At 42.3% G+C, this 20,586-nt stretch overlaps 1 long non-coding RNA gene across 1 annotated transcript in view; it reads left to right on the top strand.

The window, feature by feature from the left end:
- The window catches only part of LOC102443611 (uncharacterized), a 71,877-nt gene extending 52,661 nt beyond the window's left edge, over positions 1–19,216 (top strand). Inside the window, exons 2-3 of the long non-coding RNA XR_331227.5 lie at positions 13,030–13,551; positions 18,045–19,216. This is a non-coding gene — a long non-coding RNA (uncharacterized LOC102443611). The remainder of the gene's footprint in view (positions 1–13,029; positions 13,552–18,044) is intronic.
- Positions 19,217–20,586: the final 1,370 nt, after the last annotated feature.

Raw genomic sequence — 20,586 nt, 5'->3', positions numbered from 1 at the left:
CATTCCCATTTTGATTCCCTCTTTGTCACAGCAATGAGTACCCAGTACTCCAATCAGCACAGCTAGAAGCCTGAATTAGAAGACTGGCTACAGCAAGTCAGTGTCATTGGACAAAATTCACAATAGCTACATTCAGTTAAATATGTCAAAGTAAATACAAGTAGTGACAAAGACTCACTAAAAAAAATAAGATGTTGTAAGTTACGAACTGCTTTAATGTTACTAGTCTGTATTTCATAATGCTGCACATCAGATGCGAGTAACAAAATGCAGGATGAAAACCAGATTTGGGATGGAGCTAAATGTGCGTTTGTAATGAGGAGAGCCCTTGTAGTCAGCTGGGGCTGAATGGAACATTTGGAGACGATAGCTGGGATACTCAAAAAGCTTTTTGCATAATGGGTTATAATATTAAAGACACATTTTGGCTTCACTTCAGTTGGAATCTTGAAGATCACAGTCAGACTTCTTAGGCTTTGCTTACCCTTAATCGGCATTTCAACGGGTTTAGTGATACTCAGTCCTAATTATATATCACATATATATACAAGGCTAGGTGGGGAAAAGTCTTTAATGACACACATGAGCTTTCTGTTGGCAGGATTCCCCTCTGATGTTCTGAATGGAGGGAGCCAATCTCAGCAAAGCTCTCAAAATTGTCAAACTCTGTTGGCTGCACTTTCTCTTCTTGTCTAGTCTGGTTAGATTCCTGTATTGCTCCCATCATCACAAAGAGCAACCTGTTTGCTAAACCTGTGCTTTCATCTCTATTTGATGGGTTTTGAAAATATCATTACTGCTTTTTGAGTTAAGTATCTAGTCAATGTCTGGGGTCCTGGGAATGTTCCATTTGGCACTAGAAATTGCTAATGGAGTCTGCTATATTCTTGCATTGTGTGCAAAGCATGCTTCTCCAAATACAGGAGGAACCAAAAATAAAGGAGTCGTTTCTTAATTTACAGGCCCACACTGCTGTGAGCCACCACTGCCAACCCAGAATCTTTCTCTGGGCTTCTTTCAAGGTTATAGTATGGTTACAAGGCTGCTGTTTGGCTTTCTTGCTGCCTCTGAATCTCTTCCAGTTTTTGTCCTCCTTCTCAAACCCCACCACCCACAAGCTTGTCTTTTTCTTGTGTGTGCGCACTCTGTCTTTGTCTCTGTCTCTCTCCTGTGCAGAATAATATCTAGTGAAACCTGCTGCCTATCTGGTATTAGTTCCTAAAGAAACATTGTTAGACCTACTTTGGGGTGTGGCTCCTATCCTCTTACAGCAACATTAAATGAAGGATACAACTCACAACAAGCAGGAGTTCATTTGGGCCTCTTATCCATCAGATAGTATTCCCCCCCCTCCCCCACACACACACCCATTATGAGCACTGGAACACATGGGCAGTGAGTGTCTATTGTCGTCTAATATGGAGCCATGGGTAGATTTGTGAAAAGCCTTAATTTTAATGATTATGAAGACACTCTTCTGCGGCAGCAGAGTACAGCCCTGCAAGTGGGATGGAAGGAATAAGCGTTCATTTGAATTCCCTCAGCTCAGGAAATACTCACACACTTTGGCTAATTCTATTGCCCTTTTAGATAGAAGGCTGCAGACATCTCAAGTAGGTGGGAGAGGTATGATTAAAGTTGGCTATTCATGCAAAAACTCTACTACCAAATCACTCTGAGTAGGAGGGACAGAGCATATAGGGAAGGCTGGGATCAAGAAAAATGAGAGCTAGGATATCCCAGTCCCTCATCCCCAGTACAGAGGCTCTGCCAGGACTGGGGTGAAAGTGACCCACCTTTTGCCTTTAGGGAGCACTGGAACACATGGGCAGCGGGTAATACGGGCCTGCCCTTCCTTATGGGCAGTGACTATAAATAGACTATTCCAAATTGTCCTTGGAGCAGCAGTTCAGGACATGAGTCTCGTGCCAAGAATTGCCTGTTTGGCTACTTTTCTTTTAGTTACTATATTTTCTCATAAAGCTCATCTCTCTCCATTTGCCTTACTTTCCATTCGCCATTGCATTATTTCATTTTGATTCTTTTGTTAGTTGGGTAAAAAGTTAAATTGCTTATCTATCCAGATTTATCCTCTGGCTCAGTTAGCACCACTCTGAGCCACGAGGACTATTGAACCCAGCAACCTCACTGGGCCCTCCATAAAACTTGGCCAAGGGTGGGGGAAGCAGACATGCACTGAGTCAATGTATCCCCCAGCCAGCCTAGTCCCCATAGCTTTAGGTGGGTTTTACAATCTGATTTATATCTTTAGCCATTTTGAGCCACCCAAAATGAACAATTACCTTTTTTGCCCAGAAAGCCGGGCATGGTGTCAGGCATAAACTATAAAAACCTCCAGCCATAATGAAAAGAAAAGATGGTTTACATTTGAGACAACAAGCCAGGGAATCCAAGTGAATTCTGTTTAATAATGAATTGGTGTTTATTCAACATTTAATAGCTCTTTTAATGAAATCTAAATTAAATCCATACTTGGAAAACTCTTAACATTTGCAGCCTTGTTCTTTGCAAATGGAACAAATAAACTAGTCTGAAATACCAGTTGTTGCCCATGTATTCTTTGTTGATGTTACCTATTCTAGAGCCAAACTGCAGCTATGTTTGCTGGAGGTTTTATATTGCATGTACAGAACTACAGACGCCTCAGCGAGTGATTGCAGTTGTTTACCAGAGTTACAACAACTAAATAATTATTTTCATTTGCCCTCAGTGGGTTTGTGTAGGTTTAAGCTGACAAATTTAGTAAACAAATTTGTTGATGCAAAAGAAGAAGCTTCCGAAGATATACTGGTTCTGCCCTTTTCTTTTTCGTACTTAATTCATTAGACACAAATGGATACAACTAGCAGATCTTTTCAGAAAGATTGTAATACATAAGCACTCCCCAAGGTATTCATTTTCCAATATCCGATCTCTTGAAAGTGACCAGATCTCATGCATTATAGGAGATGAACTCCCTCCTAATGCACCTAATCATGTTTGTTATGCTAAACATAAAAGCCTATTTGGCGAGACAAATTCTTGCTTAATACCTGTTGCCATCAGATTACATTCAGGAACATGAGCGCTGATTATCCTCATTTTACCATACTTAGTTAGAAAACTTATTAGTCACTAAATTACCAGTCCTGTCGTCTATTTGTAATATAAAATGGAAGAACATGTATTTGATTGTCCACTATATGAATTTAAAAATATATATGAGAAAGTTTTTAACTGGCCTGCTGACAAGAGAGGGGGGCAACAATTTATAAGGGCTCAACAGCCCCAGTTGCTGCTGCCAATAGCTCTTGACCCAAAAAGGGTCTCTTGATTGAAAGACACTTTTAATATGCTCCATGCAGGTTCCAGGGCCAAGAAATTCAGCCCCAGAACCTGCATGTGGCATATCAAAAGCATCTTTCAATCAAGAGACACTGCTGTGACTTTCCCCAGAGCAGGCAGGCTGCATCTGGGAAGAGGAAGGGAGGGAGGGGATGAGGCTGGGAATAAGGCCCTTATGGCCACAACTGAGAGAGGAGAGCAAGGGGTGCATTGATTTCTGCCCTGGGCCCCGAATTACTGTTGGTGGGCCTACTGTAGAAGAAACCCTGGGAAATGAATTAGGTTTGAATGTGCCATTGATAAGGACTGAAAGTGAAAATGCCCTCAACTCAACAGCACTCCTAAAAGTTTGATCCAAGTCCCTGTCATTGTATTTGGAGTTGATATCATCAAAATGTGGGGCACATGGTAAGAAATAAACCATGGAACATAAAGAGACCACACAAAATTATTCTTAACGGGAGGTTGTTCCCTAAGCTTAGAATAGCTTGTATGCAACAGCGTTCTGGCTATACTTGCTTCTCTTAAGCCATGTCCCTACATGGGCCCTATCCCAGAAGCTGTTGGGAAATGGGGTAGAGCATCTACACCTGCTCTATGGCATTCAAGAAATATTCCTCACCCTAGGTATTCCTCATTGGCCAGATCTGTCCTTGGGGGGCCCAAGCCACTAGAATGGCATGAAGAGGCCATATGTAGTGGTGAATCTGGCCCAGTCTAGGTGGCTCCTTTTGTTTTTAGAGAGACTGAAAGGATAAAGTCACATACCAAAAAAAACAAAACAAAACAAAAAAAAACCATTGAGGCATCACTAATATTGCTGTACTACTACTTTCTGGCCAGAATGATTCTTATTTCAGCAGGATCCCATGGCATGGAGCCACTAGGTAAGGATAAAATAAAAAGCTATTCCTTCCATTTCCTTCCCAAATCCAGTTGTCCCTGATCCCAAGACAAACAATGTGAAAGGTCAATTTCCTCCCCAGCCCAACAAGAAGTGCTAATAGCCTCCTCCCTTAACTCCCTGCCCTCTTCCTCTCCCACTGAAATCTGAAGCCACAGTGCCCTACTTTCAGCAAATGCTTTTGGGATTTGAATTTTTTTATGGAGCAGCATACAGTGCAGGTGTTTCTCATTTGCTACAGGAGTAATTAAGGTAACAATAGCTTTTGGGAGGAAAAGATGTTCAAATGGGAAAAAATCTAATAATGAGGGAAAATAAAAGGGTGTGGCAAGGAGTTCACAAAGTTACTTGTAATAGTGTTGTAATACTCACATGGGGAACATTATTAAACATCACAACATGGCAACTTCAGCTCCTGCATCTATAGTTTTTTTCTGAGGTCATCTGACCCATATTGACATTTGGTCTAGAGGGCGCGCAATCCATCACGTGAAAGACATCAATATGCTGACAGTTTCTTCCAATGAGCCAATTCCAACAAGGGTGTCTCAGGACATTATGCTGTTCACAGAATCTTATATGCAAAGAGACTTATTAGGTAGCCTGAGGTAAGTCATACTGAGGAAGGATTGTTCCCCAAAGTCTGTTCTTTTCAAAGCTTTCTTCCTGATCATTATAAAATGATTCAAGCAATGGTGAACTCACTACTTCCACAGTGGTGACAGTGATAGACCTCCCTGACAGGAAATGTGTTTTTAGCAGAATATGAACATAATACATCAAATTTTGAAAACCCACAATGCTCAACTGGTTAACTATTACCCCAAAAATATTTGCCTATCCCTGGATAATATTATAAATTAATTAATTATGTATTATTTATTAATAATTATTATTATATTCTCCAGCATGTAAGTTCTGAACTGAGTATCCCATTTTGCAATAGGAAACAACCTTTCCAGAATGAAATTAATTTTAATTAAGTAGCCAAAACAATGGCAATAATCGCAGCATATTCTTGGTCTTCCTTCACAGCACTTACACATCCTCTGCTGGTGTAAAATTTCCCTGGAGCTACACTGATTTATACCAGCAGAGAATTTGGTCCATTTTTATTATTCACAAATTTAATTTAAAAAATGTCCCATGCACAGTTTTAGAGAGCAATCTGCACCAATCTGACAGACTCCCAAAATGACTGTAAACTGCCACATTTGTCTCGTTAAAAATCAATACCTAAAGAAGTTCTATTTTTATCTCAGCATTGTAAATGATTACAAGTAAGGGTTACAACATTACCAATTAAACACATAAGCTAAAATTTAAAAAAGAACTCAGACTGGTGGGGGACATTAGTGTCAAAGTTGTGGTTTAGGAAGCTAGCTTCTCTAAAAGAGCACAGGGGGAAAAAAGATTCAAAAGACAGTGATTGTGGTGTCAGCTTTCAGCCAGACAACAATTTCTCCAAAATAATGATTTACCTATTGGTTCATATGTTTAATTAGAAAGGTAATAAACTGCCCTCTTTCTAAAACTCAATCTGTAATTGAGTTGAGTGATTAATACATTAAATTATCCTGTTTACTGGTCTTAAAACATCAATAAACAGATTGCAATCTGCTTAAACATACTCTTTATTAGAAGCAAAATGCAGGACAATGTAGCACTTTAAAGACTAACAAGATGGTTTATAAGATGATGAGCTTTCGTGGGCCAGACCTACTTCCTCAGATCAAATAGTGGAAGAAAAATTTTTCTTCCACTATTTGATCTGAGGAAGTGGGTCTGGCCCACGAAAGCTCATCATCTAATAAACCATCTTGTTAGTCTTTAAAGTGCTACATTGTCCTGCATTTTGCTTCAGCTACCCCAGACTAACACGGCTACATTTCTATCTTTATTAGAAAGCATTCTATGATTTTATTTCACTTGTGACATTGATTTGTTTACACCTTCACAAGTATTTATTTGTTGCTGTGTGAGTTGTAGTCGTGATCAGTCAGCTCTGTCACGTGGTTTTGTTTCTGTTCCCTTCCTATAAAGGCACAGAAGAACTTCAGAGGTGAACACTTGCAAATAGTAATAGAGTGTTTTCTGCAAATATTGCGGCATGAGCCTTCAGATTTGTTTTCCTCATCCATATGTGCCAGTGAAACTTGGTCACTGACATGTTCATGCTACAGGCTGGTCCTCCCTTGTCCAGCACCCTCGGGACCTGACCAGTCCCAGATGAGGGAATTTGCTGGATAATAGGAGATCCCCTAACACCAGCCCCTCAGCCTGCTGCTGACTCCTTCTGCCCAGCTGGGCTGTCTGCTGGCCAGTCCCAGCCCCAGCTCTGCTGCCACCCGGGAAGCATGTGGCTCTAGCCCCACTGCCGAAGGGCACGCTGCCTGATTGGTCTGCCGCAGCAGCAGTCCCCCTGCCGGGCAGCATGTGAACCCAGCTGCACTGATTCCGTCAGGTTGCTCTGCCCCAACTGGCTTCCCTTCTCAGGATGCTGCAGCCACAGCCTTGCTGCACAGCGGCAGGCAGCCTCAATCCGCTGCCACTGCCTGGGGTGCTGCGGCCCTGCTGCCACCCAGGCTGATGCGGCCCAGCCAGGCTTCCCCTCTTGGGCTGCTATGGTTCTGGCCCTGCTGCTGGGTGGCAGACAGCCCCAATTGTGCTCCACCCAGGCTGCTGCGGTCCCTGCTGTTATCAGACTCTCAGGGCTGTACTGGGCTCCCAGCTGCTGACCCTCCTACTCCGGGGCGCTCTCCTCCAGGAACATCCGTGGTCATGCTGGACCACATATGTTGCTGGACCAGAGAATCCTAGATTTGGGGGGTGCAACCTGTAGGCATATGGCCAATTTATGTTAAAAATTCAAATAAAAACCAACCAAATCGTCTGTGGATTATTCAACCAGATTGAGTCTATAGTACATTTGTGACCATCTCACCTTGAAAAACTCGTAGACATTCCTGCTGTGTAAGTCTTGTATATGATACATAACTTGGAATATGGTGCAATATATAATTGAAAGCTCTTCTAAGTTAGATAGCGCCCTAGGTGAAAATGTTCCATACGGCTATTCCTTGGAACTAAACTAATGTGATTTGTTTGCCTGACATGGTCTCCATCCGGAGAAAATCAGTGTCAGCAGCATTTTGTCAACATGTGGGCAGGGTCAGATTAAAGCAATCGGGGATTTCTGGCACACCCCATTCATGGAATTTCCGTGTACCGACCCCTGCACTGTGGTCCACATCCATGCTCTCCAATGGATACATGCTTGAATACATGCTTTAAATTCAATGGGACTTGAAAATAGTAGTTAGAATATGTGTGTTTAAAGCATGTATTCAAGTGCTTTCCTGAATCGGGGCCAGAGTCCTCAGGAGAGCTGGTGTCAGTAGTGTCCTTTGAGACTGAATTTCAGAGTTAATCCATTAAGATGAAGGGGACAGTTCACACCTCACAAAGCCATTATTCCCAGTTGAATGCAGACTCAGACATTATTTGATTCACATTTCTGAAGCTTTCTTTGCAACGGTGAGGCTCAGAAAAATTGTTTTTTATGATGAAAGGCTTATTGGTTAATCTAGTTGACAACTCGCATCCTCCCACCCTAATTGCTGCCTCTGTATCAGAGGCAGCAAGTGGAGGGAAGCAGGAGCTAGTGCTGGGGAGAGCTGACTTAAAAGCTGGTCCCCCCCAGCACTGGCTCTGCAGTGCCATCGGTCCTCCCTCCCCATGCTGGTGTCTCTATCAGCCAGGAGAGGCTGCCTCAAAGCCCTGGCTTTGAGTAACCCCTGTCCTTGGGGGTCCAAGCTTCCTGCAGGCAGGGCCTGCTGCCAAAGAAGCCTCTTTCCACAGCCAGCCCGGGCTGCCGTGGACAGAGGCTGCTTCATGGCATCCGCCCCCCCTTTCCTCCAGCCTTTTCTCCCAACAGCAGCCTCTGTCCGCAGGGAATTCAGACCCCTCATGAACAGAGGCTGCAGCCTTCCCACAATGCAGTTAGTCAACTATTCTATAGTTCCCGGGGGCAGGGCCAGCAGCCAGTGCAATCTGGCCAGTCCCCGGAGCCCCCTGCATTCTTGCAATGCTGCTCTGTATCAGAGGCAGCAGCGGGGGGGGCAACAGATAGCCAGTCCATGAGGGGAGCTGGTTTTTAATCTGATTCAGAGACAGCAGCATGAGATGGCATGGGGCTCCCTGGGAGTGGAGCCAGATTGCACTGGCAGATGGCCCCACCCCCAGGGACTATAAAATAGTTGACTAATCACTAAGAATTCATGCGGTTAGTTGACTGTTCTGTTACCTGCTATCTAACATCCCTGGTCCAGAAGTCATGGCCATAGGCATATTCATAATGTCTATGCTGGGGTGGGCAATAAAATGGCAGTAGGTCAGCAGGGTGGGCTTCTGGTGGGCCGCTGCCACTATAGTTTCCTGCACCTTTACAGGTATGGGTGATCACAGTTGCCACTGGCTGGGAACAGCAATCCATGGCCAAGAGGAGCTGTAATTCCCATACATTCAGAGGCACAGGTCAATAGGGCAGTGTGGGTGCCCACCAGACTAGATCTGACCCTGCAGGCTGGTATTTGCCTGCCCTGCCCTGGTCTATGCACTATGAAGAGTCTAAAGAGCAAATGGCTGAGATTTGCCTTAAAAATCAGCTTACATATTCAGAATCACTGAAAATATTGCTTGCAACCTGTGAAAGCATCACTGGCTAATAAAGACCAAACTAAAAGCACATGTGGTGCATGCTTCACACATTGACACTTTATAGATATGGATGGTGTGTGATGAATTACCATTAGATAATCTTCTCCTTTGTGCATTAAAATTGTCTCTGCCTTCTATTTCCTTATCCCCATAAAAGAGGTTACCTGGTGATAAACAGCTAGTTGTACTTTAGTCATTAAAACAATTAAACTTCTTTAAACTGAAAGCCAGTTGAACTTGAATTATACCCTTAAAACTTCAGTTTATGCTACGTTAGTCAGCTGAAATGAGTCTCTCATTTATTTTAATTGTTAATGCTCTCAGATTTTAATTTCCTTCCTTGAAGCATTTAAAAAAGGGGGCCAAAGTTTTAATGGACTGAAATCATAACTAAATCTCTTTGCATGCCTTTTTAATTTCAAAGCTAGAGTTATTGCACACTTGCCAACATGATTAGTAATATTCTTCTCACAGAAAAGAAGTCTTGTTAATGCCATGAACATGTTGTAGTTACCCAAAGCTGCTGTAACTTTAATTGATACAATTACCAAGAGCACTGATATAGATAGACCAAGATGTTACATGACACTTTATTTTGGACCAACATAACAACATGCTCATACTTCTTAGACCCACAAAGGGAGTTAACATTGTTGGTGATGTTTCCATTGCATCTTGATTCCAGTTTTGATACTAAAATAACCCAGACTTCCTCATACCATGTTGACTATATCCATACAGTAATTCAATCTGATAGTCCAAGAACCACACTTATCTCCTGATTTAACACCTTTGAATTCTGTTAATCTCCTGTGTTATAGACACACCTGCCCTCCTCTTGAAATTAATGTTTTATTAAAAGAAAAGCCTTTCCTTTTATTTGAAGCAAACAGTGCTTGGTTGGCCATGATTTTTGTGAATGGCTGAAAACATTCTTGTCAAATTCACTAACACTTTTGCGTTGGCCCAAACTGCATTTTTCTTTTTTCAGCAGTTGGAAGAATTTCAGGTCTCCCAGCTACCCTGAAACTGAGTGACTATTTTTAGAATGAGAGGATAATGTCTTCTCCAGTCAAGCTCCATCTCTGCTCTCGCTGTTGAGACTGCCAGCGCGGATACCCGATCAGTTTCTTTTTTGCAGAAGGATATGGTGTCGATGGCGTTCCTCTAGAAGGAATTTGACTAAGAACTCTCTCACATAACAGTTTGTTCAGTACTAAGGACATGGAAGTAAAAGTCTCCATACACCTCCAGACCTGACCACTCTCTCAAAACATCCAAACCTCTTTAATATCTCTAACCAAATCTAAATAAAAATAAACCTTCCATGGCTCATTATTATTATTATTATTATTTTGATCCCTGGTTTAAATACAGATTAGGGGTCAAATTCATCCCTAGAGAAGGATGAGCAGGTGCAACTCCTTGTGATCAGTGGAGCAACACAACACATTTTGTTCCTTCAGACGGGCCTCTAAAGACCATGACAAAAACGAAAGTGAATGTAGATTCTCTTTTGAAGTGGGCTCTTTGTTCGGAGAAGAAATGAATGGAACAATTTATGCAGTACATTATGTTCCATCAGAACTGCTAAGACTTAACAGAAGTTTTCACACAAACTTTGGAGGTCTGCAGATCTGAGAAATATAGCATAAACATGGGAATAAACCAGACAAAGCTAAAGTCTAATGGGTCCTTCCCATGCCTACTTGGTCTGCTAAAATACAGAAGTCTGGAATCCTCCCTGCATTATCAATAACAGTAATCATTTTAATACTAGATTATGATTTGCATTTGGCCAAGGGACCAAATTCCTTAGTTCCCTTAATGGATTACATGGATTTTGGGTCCAGGTGCACAGAAGAGAAACTATCCACCCTCTTCTTTTTTATAAAGAGGAGTTGCAGGAATGGGCACTGGAATGGGTTGAGTGTTGGTTCCACCCACCTCCTGATGGACAGAGTAGGTGAGACAGTGGTATAGGACAGCAGTAAATTACCTCCATAAGCAAGGATGAAGCAGAGGAAGCAATGAGACTTGTGGGTCTCAGTCATAAGGTCTCCTGACACTACACCTATGTTGGTGTAGTTTATTCACCCTCCATTAGTCAGTCAAACCACAATCCACAGCTTGATATTTCTTTGTCTCAAATATGTTTTAGAAAACAATGTGATTTTCATAAAGTAACTATTAAGTGATTACATCATGATTTGGTGTGATCCAAAAATGCTTCCTGGATTAATGCTACTGTTTAAAAAAGTTATAGAGATGTGTATGCATAAAGATTACAAAAAATTAGTATTATTTGACCTGGAAAGCAAACGTTTTAGTGTGAACTTGACTCAGATATTTCAAAGTAATGAAAGCTATTATGGGCACTAATCCATTCCTCCTTTGTATGCTGTCCATTAATAAGGAACCTAAGGGTCACTTAACAAAATTAATGGTTAGTAAGTGGGAACAAATCAAAGAAAATGATACTTTTACCCAGCAGGTGGAATTCACTTCTATAAGAGGTCAGAAAGTCAAATACTGTAGCTGGAATTAGGAAAAAGCTGAATAGTTTCATGGTTATAATAGCTTTTGTAGCTGTACTTTCTGAGATAAAATTATTAAAATCTCATGTTTGGGGTAAAATGACTGCCACTGCTCAAGAAGAAACTCTCCCCACCATCCAAGGAGAGGTGGGCAGTGCATACTTGGTTAGGTACACTAAGGCCTTCTTCTTCCACCACTGCTAGAAACAAGACAATGACAAGAACTGACGAACCAATGACCGGATTGATGGCATTTCTTAATATGTTTCCTTCTTCTCTAACACTCAGGGCATGTCTACACTGCATGCTTATTATGGAATGAGCTATTCCAGAAGAAAAACTCCAAAATAGCTTATTTCGAAATACAGAGGATAACCGAGTTAGTCTGTTACAGAAAAAAACAACAAATGGTCTGGTAGTACTAAGAAGCGGACTATGCCCACAAAAGCTCATGATACCATCTACATGTTTTGTTTGTCTATAAAGTGCCACCAGATCATTTGTTGTTTATTTCAAAATAGTGCGTCTACTCAGCTAATGCCAATCAAAATAGCACTGAATTGCATTTAAGGCCACTGGGAAGAACTTTAGGCAGGGCATGTGGAGAGCAGTAACTTTCTGGAGCTGCTGCCTGACGTTATCTGAGGCTCGAGCTTAAGGGGACACCCCTGTACAGTCATGTCTCAGGTTCCTTACCTTTGCTTACCTCATTGAAGGACAGCAAAGCCTTTTCTCTGCCTGCTGCAGTTGCCCTTGCGGACACCTCAGCTCTCTAGCAATGGAGCCAGAGCTGTGTCCCAGCAGTCAACAGCTCTTACAGGTTGTGCTGAGCCTTCCGCAGCTCTTTCTGTGGGATACCTTCCAGATCCTGCAGCAACACAACCCCTAGCTCATTGCGGGGATCTTCCTCCTCTCTGCGGGCACTTCTCATGCAGTACAACCCCCCATGCCCTCCCCTGCACAGGGTGCACCACCACTTATGGCATTTAAACACCAGTTTTGACTCATGGGAGCAGATCATCGTGGAAGGGTGGAGCAATCAGCTGTGGCTCCAGAATTGCCACATGTGGAAAGACACCTTCCTGGAGCTATACGGGTGGCTCGCCCCTGCCCTCAGGAGATGGGACACCCACAAGCAACCCACCACCCCTCTCCTGAAGCAGGTAGCCATTGCCATCTGGAAGCTCACCACTGCGGACAGCTACTGATCTGTTAGGAACCAGTTTGGCATGGGGAGATGGACCTTTGGGCTGTGCTCATGCAGGTATCATGCTCTCTGGCTTTTGTCCTGGGGAGGAGCGGGGGAGACTGCTGGAATGGAGTTCCCTAGGAAGGGGAGGAGTAGTGGTGGAAGCCCGCTCCCTGGGAAATTTTTCAGTCCTGCCTTCACAAAGTCCTGAGGGGAGATGGGGCCAGCAGGGGGTTGCTCCTGGTGTGTGGAGAGGAAACGGTGGTGAGCTTGTGGACCTCTCAAGGGCCCTGGCACCCCTGCGATTCTGTTTGTTTCTTTGTCTCCTTCCATAGGTGGTGCGGGCCATCCACACTGTCCTGCTGCACGGGATCATCAACCTCGGCAACGTGGACCCCATCATCACCAGCTTTGCCAACATGGGCTCTCCCACCTGAGGCGGGCACTATTGACAGCACCCACATCCCCATCTGGGCCTCTGCCCACCAGGCAGCCAAACATATCAAATGCTAGGGGCACTTTTCGATGGTCCTGCAGACTGTCACAGACCATGATGAACATCTGCGTCAGGTGGTCGGGGAAGGCCCCCGATGCCCACGTCTTCCGCAACTCCAGCCTCTTCCAGAAGCTGCACGCTGGCAGTTTTTTCCCCAACCACACCATCAGGAGCAGGGACATGGCCATGCTGATCTGTATTGTGGGGAACACAGTCTACCCTCTGCTCCCCTGGCTAATGAAGCCCTACACAGGACACCTGGACCACAGCAGGGGATGCTTCAATGCCAAGCTCAGCATGACCCACATTGTGTACTAGGCACAGGTGTAAAATGTCTACCTATCAATCAGCAATCAGCCAGGTAGCTGCTTTATCATTGTATGTATGAGTGGGTGAATAATTAAGGTTTAACACATGGCTTTTATCTGGAATTCAGCCAAAACTAGTTTACATATTCACATGGTCTAATTGTGATAATTAAGTCACTGCAGATTAATGATTTTGGCATCTGAGGAGGGTTCTTGTGTTTTCTAAATATGTTCAGGAAGAAAGCCGGCGTTCTGATTTTTTTGAGCTAATTTTGTGTGCTATGTACACAGTGTAGAAATTTTCAGTGTTACACATTCTCAGAAAGGTGAGATGTAACATTACTGGTGTACATTATACACATTTTAAAGTTTATTTGAGAAAACCATGAAATTCCATATTGAAAATGTCTGCCTTTCAAAGGAAAAAACAATAGAAAACATAGTGATAGTTATTAAAATGGACTTTACTATACTAAATGTATACCTTTACCATGGTTTTATAGTACTGTCTGTCATGCCATCTGGTGTAGCTCACAACTGAGAGTGCCTGATTTGCTAACTGGTGGTGTGTACTGTAGGTTGATTTCACCAAACCAGTAACAAATGTGAGCTTTACCATGAAGTTACAGACAGTCCCCCTAGCTCCTCCAGTCTGTCTTACCACCTAGACAAACCAAACTTTATGATAAAAGGTTATTTAAGAGAAAAATCACACCACATCAGATTATTCACATTCCCAAAGTGCCAGGCACTTACCCCAGAGCAATTGGTAGTCCAGATCCTACTCCAGATAATGCAGGTGGGAAATTCTAATTATAGGTTTATTCACTAAGAAAAGGAAATGAGAGTTAAACAAACGTTAAATCAGGTAAAAATATATGCCCAAGTGAGTCTCAGTGTGTAATTCCAAATGATGGCAGTGATGTAATAAGCTGCCAGTTTCCAAAATGCCTTTCAGGATACTCACATTGTCTCAGGGATCTCTGCTTTGCATCTGTTACTCACCCTGTAAGAGTCCAAACAAAGGATATTGCTTTGAATCCATATTTATAGTTTCTCAACAAAGAAAACAAGGTGATAGAGTCTCTACCCATGAGGGATTTTCCTTTGAAGACAATGAGGCAGGAAATCACTTAGTCTTTTGTCTTCCAACCACCGTACCTGTGGCCGGTAGCCAGCAATATGGAGAGCTCTGGCCCCAGCTGACCAGTCTCTTCCTCTGTGGTCACATTGCAGTATAACTGTCTCCTGCACTCACTGCCCCCATTGGTCATTGCAGAGCAGAACTGCCCCTGCTCTAACCCTTTCCATGCAATAGAAGACAATCAGATTCCAGGTACATCCAGTTTTCCTGGCACAACCATCCCCTGACCTTGCTAAGTTAGGATAAGAGGAAGCTGCACACCAAATTTGGTGGTCTCAGCTCTTACTGTTTAGGAGGAGTTTTTGAACAAACGGACTTACAGATGGATAGGCGGACTCATGGACAGAAACAGAGATGAACAAATTCTCATTTTTTTTATGTGTGTGTGTGTATGTGTATACATACACACACAGAGATACTTCAGTATGGGATGGAGAGGAGAAATTATGTACACCAAAAGAACTAAAGGTGTTCAAAAGAGACAAAATTGTTTACAAATTTAGCAAGTGATTTTACAGGGTTTACGAGACCATTTCTCTAGTACGTATTAACAAAAACAAGTCTCTTTTCCTCAAAGGAACCTGCTACTTGTGATTGCAGTCCCATTCAAAAGAGAAGGGGCAGCCATTATGCCCATACGAATCCCTAAAGCCCTGGAGATTTATTTCTGTGTTAATTTCCAGCCCTCCTCACCTCACCATGAGTTGAAACAAAGTCATAGACGTGAAGCAACAAAGACATTATTGCCCTTTGCTTGATGTAGTTTTAAAAGATCTCTTTCTGAGTCATTGAAAAGAGCATTTAAAGTCTTTTCTTTGTTTCCCTTGCTGTATCCCAAAGCCACACTCTCACTAAACCACAGTGACGTTTGAAACAGATTTGGTAAGGAGAAGTATCTGGAAACTTCAGTTGAGTTGATTGATTGTGTTTAATTGCATTCTGTGTTTCATAAACACAGTATCGTAAATCTACCAATTGTCAAACAGAACAAGGTGATTAATGGAGTAACAGCTGTCTGTCATTAGTCTTACAAAGAGATTTCAGAAATATGAAGGTCTTTAAGGGTGCATGTTTCTGAACTGCTGATGTGTTCTGCGCTCTGATGGCAGATCAGGGAGGGGCCTGAGGGAATTTGGGGAGGAGGAGAAGGAGAAGGAACCCAGACAGAAAGACAGCATATACAGTACAATCAAAAGCAACTAACCACATTGCCTCTTCACTCTTTATCTATCTGCAACAAGTCAGATAGAGAATGAGGAAAACCACAGCAGATTTTGCCTTTTTGCATACTGAAATATTTAAAATTAAGACAGCTCAGTACATATTCACTATTTCACTATACACATGTGCAGTGTATGGCAAATAAAGTTTATTGGCCTTCAGAAGGCCCAGAATATGGATGACTTCAGTAAGGCTTGGTTTTGACAGCCTTCACATTTAAAGCAAGGAGGTTGGGTATGAAATTTTGGTACAATTTAAGACTTATTAGAAATAGCCTGGGCTATAAATGCTGTTTCTTGATCATTAAATCAGCCAAGGATAAACACAATATCCATGAACACTGGGGCACAGAGTCAGACAAGAACAACAAACAAAATGTTGCCAAATGTTAACAAAAAGCCTTTTAATTCACATATGTAAACATTTCTACTTCTTTTTCCCCCCCAGCCAGTTAAATATATTTGGAGACTTCAAAAAAAAGCATTATGTCTATTGAGTAGTTACACTGTGCTTTATGTCTATTTTATGTCTACCGAGTATTTAGCTTCATGGTTAGCAATCAGCAGAAGAGAAAGGAGCTAGTATTTGCTTTTCTTCTGAAAGCTACTCAGAACTTATGAGTTATAGGCTTAAAAAATTAGAACCAACTTTATGGGAAGGATCCAGAACTAGAGTAAAGCAGTATAGCTCCATTCAGATCAATGAAATTATGCTGATTTACACCAGCTGGGAGGCTAGACCTATGTGTTTAAAAAATGCCATAAATAAGCCCCTGAAATTTTTCACTAGAAGTAAAATCAATTTTTATAAATAGTCAAGCAGATTTTGCTAATTAGCAAACATACATTTGTTTCCCCCCCTATATTTTCAAAATGGAAATACATTCATTAATTAATTCCAATATTTAAAAAGTAAAGATAGATTTAAAAACCTGCCTTGAACAATAAAGAAGAGCTCTTGGAAAAAGTTGCTTATAGATGATTTTCATATTTAGTGGCACTTTCCAGACATTCATACTGGCATCTTCACAGGCCTGGTGAGGGGAGAATGAGAGGTAGATATGCTTAAGGGCAGAGATAGGGTCCAGAGTGACTTAGACAAATTGGCAGATTGGGCCACAAGAAATCTGATGAGGTTCAACAAGGACAAGTGCAGAGTCCTGCACTTGGGACGGAAGAATCCCAAGCATAGTTACAAGCTGGTGACCAACCAGTTAAGTAGTAGTTCTGCAGAAAAGGACCTGGGGGCTACAGTGGATGAGAAGCTGGATATGAGTCAACAGTGTGCCCTTGTAGCCAAGAAGGCTAATGGCATATTAGGGTGCATTAAGAGGAGCATTGCCAGCAGATCCAGAGATGTCATTATTCCCCTTTATTCGGCTTTGGTGAGGCCACATCTGGAGTAGTGTGTCCAGTTCTGGGCCCCCCACTACAAAAAGGATGTGGACGCATTGGAGAGGGTCCAGCGGAGGGCAACCAAAATGATTAGGGGGCTGCAGCATATGGCTTATGAGGAGAGGCTGAGGGACTTGGGTCTGTTTAGTCTGCAGAAGCAAAGAGTGAGGGGGGATTTGATAGCAGCCTTCAACTTCCTGAAGGGAGGTTCCAAAGAGGATGGAGAGAGGCTGTTCTCAGTAGTGACAGATGGCAGAACAAGGAGCAATGGTCTCAAGTTGTGGTGGGAGAGGTCCAGGTTGGATATTAGAAAAAACTATTTCACTAGGAGGGTAGTGAAGCACTGGAATGGGTTACCTAGGGAAGTAGTGGAGTCTCCATCCCTAGAGGTGTTTAAGTCTCGGCTTGACAAAGCCATGGCTGGGTTGATTTAGTTGGAATTGGTCCTGCCTAGAGCAGGGGGCTGGACTTGATGACGTTCTGAGGTCTCTTCCAGTTCTATGATTCTATGAACAGAACAAACCTCCCATTAAGAACTAACACAAGTTGTGTAGGTTTTCTTCTGAAGATATCCATTTTGTGGTCAAAACTTATTCTTTAAGATGGTGTCTTTGAGTCCCTATGTTTGAAGAATAACCAGGGAAAATGGATCTTCTTCCACACTTTCATATTCCATCCTCAGTTTCTTCTTATAGATTCAAGTGACAAAGCTAATAGCAGGGATGACTGATCTTCTATGTAGGGCTCTCTCATTTGTTCTCTAAAACTATTCTCTTCTTCTTCCCAGGTTCCAGAGCACATCAAGAGCAACACAGACAGTATGTGATCATTGAGGCTATGTCAACCAGAGAAGATTGCACGGGGGATGTTTTCCATCTTGAGTATTTATGGAGCCAATAGCAACGTGATATGAACTTGGCCCTATTGCCATTGAACTAAAGGGCAAAACTCCTTTTAAGTTTGGTGGGAGAAGGAGCAGGCTATATTCTGTTCTTTGTGGATGGAACCAGTGTAAAATGTTCAATACGTATTGTACCAAATTCATCTCTGTTGAAAAGGAACTTAACAATAGAAAACCACTTGTCATCACCTACAGCTCCCAACTTAAACCTGTCCAACACATTATCAATAAATTACAGCCTATACTGGAACAGGACACTAAACTCCAAGAAGCTCTGGGAGACAGACCCATAGTCTCCTATAGACAACTACCTAACCTCAAGATGATTCTTACCAACAACCACAGGACATACCACACTAATACCAACCCTGGTACTTTCCCTTGCAACAAACCCCATTGCCAGCTTTGTCCACATATTCACTCTGCTGACACCATTATTGGGCCTAACCAAGTGAGTTATAAGATCATGAACACATATTCCTGCGCCTCCAGAAATATAATCTATGCTATCATGTGCCGAAAGTGTCCGTTATGTACATTGGACAAACGTCTCAGACACTTCACCAAAGAATCAATGCCCACAAAACAGACATTAGACAGGATCACAAAGAAAAAACAGTTGCTTGCCATTTCAACCAGAAAGGACACTGTCTCAATGACCTACTCACCTGCATCCTACTTCAGAAGACATTCAAATCTGCACTTGAAAGGGAATCCTCTGAACTGGCATTCATGCTAAAATTCGACACTCTCTGCAGGGGGCTGAACAAAGACTCCAGCTATCTTACCCATTACAAAGATAGCTTCCCTAATTATCACCTCTAATACTATTAACTCACAGACATCTACCCTTCCCCACCTCTAATATCATTAACTCACAGGCATTCACCTTTCTTCCCCCCTCTCCCCGCATCCTCCTTCTGTTCTGAAATGTGATTTGTCCTTTTCATATGTGTTCATTTTTTTTAATTGTATCCTTTGGTATATATGGCTGTGACTATTTTCTTCCACTATTTGATCTGAGGAAGTGGGTCTGGCCCACGAAAGCTCTTCATCTAATAAACCATCTTGTTAGTCTTTAAAGTGCTACATAGTCCTGTATTTTGTTCCTAGATTAAGTTACCCCAGGGAGTTGTTACTCATCACAAGGGATGAGTACTATTAAAATTCAAACAACCCAGCTCTATAGGAAATACACATACCACTGTGTAACGTTTGTGGTATAATACAAGTGTCATCTTGTAAATAGAATGGATAGAGGAAAGGATGGTTGGAGAGGATACTCAATTAATTCATGTCACATTTCCTTTTCCCTTCAGCATTACTACCACCAGAAACACAAAAGTACAAGTTCATGATTAAAGTAATGGGTAAAAATCTTAGCTTTGTTGGAGTCAATTGCTAGATTCTTATTGACTTCAGTGGTGCCAAGACCCACCTAATATAACAGAAAGTGAAGAGATGCAATTTATCATCCTGCTGGATAGAACAGCAAATAACAGAATCCTTCTTCCATTGCAATTTGATTTTCTCCCAACAAAATCATCACATGCAAACCTCAAGCATGAATGGCTAGAGATTTCTTCAGAACCATTGGCACTAACTCATTTTTCCAGTGGCAAGAGTGTCCTCAAATATTATGGATGTCTTATGGTTTATAAGACAATGTGCCAAATTCAGCTGCGGTGCAAGAAGGTACAATTCTGTTCTTTTCAATGGCGCTGCTCCCGCTTATTCCTGAATTGGATATAGCCCAATATTGTAAACTGCCAAACGATAATTAAGATCTCAGATCCCTCAATGTCTTCAAATCTGCCTTTAGCATTATGTAGTTTTGTTTCTAGCGCTCTGTGGCAACATAATTTTGGAAGAGAGAGGACTACATGCTGCTGAATAGACCTTAACAAATATAGCCATGGCAGGGAAACATGTCTAGACAAAACAGTGCACCTTGGCTATCTTCTTCTTTCAAATGTCCTTTAGATGCAGTCTTTGGCACTTCAGTTTTTTCCATAAATGCTCATTCTCTTGCTCAGATACAACATGCCATGGAGGTCTCCAAATGGCAGGGGCATTGGAAGGAGACGTTGGTTTCCCTTTCTATTTCTTCATCCATTCTATCTCTATTGCTTCAGGACAGCTTTAAAACACTGCACCGCTTTAAAAGCAGCACAGAGTTTCTGCTCCAAAGAAAGCACTAGACCTTTCCCCAGACTTCCTTAGAAAATATGAGAGCTGTTCAATAATAAACCTTTCAAGAGGTACAGCATACTCTTCCAGCACACTCTGCTGGTTAATGGAAAGGGGACAGGGCTCTGCCTCTTCCCTAGTGACCCACATCTGAGGGGTCTGCCATAGGAAATGCATGAAGGAATTGCAGTTACTCCTTTTCACACACATACCTTCAAACAGTGTCTATCCTGTGGTC

The sequence above is a fragment of the Pelodiscus sinensis genome, chromosome 8 (assembly GCF_052426305.1).
Source record: "Pelodiscus sinensis isolate ZL-2025 chromosome 8, ASM5242630v1, whole genome shotgun sequence".
Classification (NCBI taxonomy): domain Eukaryota; kingdom Metazoa; phylum Chordata; order Testudines; family Trionychidae; genus Pelodiscus; species Pelodiscus sinensis.
The sequence above is the reverse complement of the archived record's forward strand: the minus strand, read 5'-3'. Positions and strand labels throughout refer to the sequence as shown.